Genomic DNA, 1,834 nt, shown 5'->3' with positions numbered 1-1,834 from the left:
GTGTAGTTGGGGGACATAGGGTGTGGGCGTGTGTATGAATGTGTCTCTGAGTGTGCATGTGTGTCTCTGGTGCAGACAGGGTGTGTTTATATGAACATTTAGTTCTACTGTGAGGAAATTAATAAGCCAAGGTGCCTCCATGAATCTGCCTTCCAGTTACTGCCTTCTTAAATTTTGAGCCTTAGGCACCTTGCTTCCCTCACCTTAGATCCAACCTTTTAATAAAGCTGCCAGGAAGAGCAAAAGTGAATAGGGGGCACCTGGATTTGAACCAGGGACCTCTTGATCTGCAGTCAAATGCTCTTCCACTGAGCTATACCCCCTGGTGATACTGTGACCCCTACAAGTACTTATTCAACTTTTATGAGTTACATCATACTCCTAAATGCCTTTATGGCTGACATTCCTCCTGGATTTAACTTTATTCCTGATTCTCTTCAAGCCACACCAATTCTTGCTTTTTCCAGTGTGAAAAGTGCTGTATTCTCAATCTAATAGCCAGTATTTAAATATGTGTGCTACTGCCCATAAATCTCTGAGGACATTGATGAGTATTCCAAGTATCATAGACATGGAGGGGATCTTAACTGGATATCCACAACTTAACTTCAGAGGCTCGTGTTAAACACTGCATTACAGGCAAATATTGTACATTATGCATGTATTGTATATGGTGCATGATTTCATCAGATTTTCAAGGGAATCTCATTCAAGTGAACCCTCCCATTTTACAACTGGGAAAAACAGTTAAAAAGTCAAAACTTCACCACTGATTTCTAGTTCTTTGAGTTTCAGTCTGACAATCTTAAATCTTATGTGTCTCCCGGATGAGAAGAAAGATCAAGGGAATCTCTGACAATGCAGCAAATTCTCTCCCTGATGAGACTGCTCTGAAGCTAAGGAGCTCACAGTTCCCAGAGCTCCAGCTCACATTTCTCTGAGGCCTGGAGATGTCCTTCCCAATCTCTCCAATCTGTGGTTTTACAGAAACCTCATATTGCAAACCCAGTATGCCCCAAACTAAACTTATCTTTCTGCCCAAATCTGCATCTCCTCTTATTTTGCTTTGTTATAACAATAATAGTCTGTATTTACTAAACACTTTCTATGTCTCAAGAATGGTACTAAAAGTTCTAGCCATAACTTCCAAATGAATCATCACTTTAAAATCCCACAAAACAAATATTATTGTTATCATACAGAATTTGCAATTGAGAAAACTGAGGCACAAAGTGACCACACAGCTGAGGGGTGATGGGGCCAGGATTTCAGTGTGGGCTCAGAGCTGGGTGCTGGGTCTGCTTATTTAACCATCTGATCAGCCTCTGCCCTGTCTTGGTTGGTGACACCTCTGTATACTCAGTCATTCAGCCAAAATATCTAAAAGAATTCTGGGATTCTTTCAAGCTCTCTTCCTCAGTTCCAGTTAATCACTGGGTACTGTTAATTTATCTTTGACATCACTTACGTCCATCCTCACCCCTGAACACAGTGACACCACCTCTTAAATGGCTTCCCAGCCTCCACTCCTCAAATCCATCCCTTATGGCTCCCAAGGGAGTTGTTTGAAACCCAGGTGTATTTAGGCCACTCCTGTTTAAAGACCTTCGTGATAAATTTCAAACCTCTTAGCACAACATAGATTTCCTACATCGTTTTCCCTGTCTGCTCGCACAGTTTAAGCCTCCTCTTCTGACACTCCCCATGTCACATGTTGTGCTCCATTTGCCTTCAACTGCATCCATCTGGCTCTAGCCTCTGCCATTCCCCATACTCTTGCCTCTACTCCACCCTCCCTCTGATAAGATATTGTTCTTCTTGAGATGCTGCATTA

The 1,834-nt window shown here is 42.3% G+C and overlaps 1 non-coding gene across 1 annotated transcript; it reads right to left on the bottom strand.

Annotated features, from left to right (window-relative positions):
* Window positions 1–251: 251 nt before the first annotated feature.
* Window positions 252–323, bottom strand: TRNAC-GCA (transfer RNA cysteine (anticodon GCA)). The gene has a single exon. It is a non-coding gene; the product is annotated as a tRNA-Cys (tRNA).
* Window positions 324–1,834: the final 1,511 nt, after the last annotated feature.

Source organism: Capricornis sumatraensis, chromosome 1, assembly GCF_032405125.1.
Source record: "Capricornis sumatraensis isolate serow.1 chromosome 1, serow.2, whole genome shotgun sequence".
Classification (NCBI taxonomy): Eukaryota; Metazoa; Chordata; class Mammalia; order Artiodactyla; family Bovidae; genus Capricornis; species Capricornis sumatraensis.
Note: the sequence above shows the minus strand (reverse complement) of the source record. Positions and strands in the feature narration are given on the sequence as shown.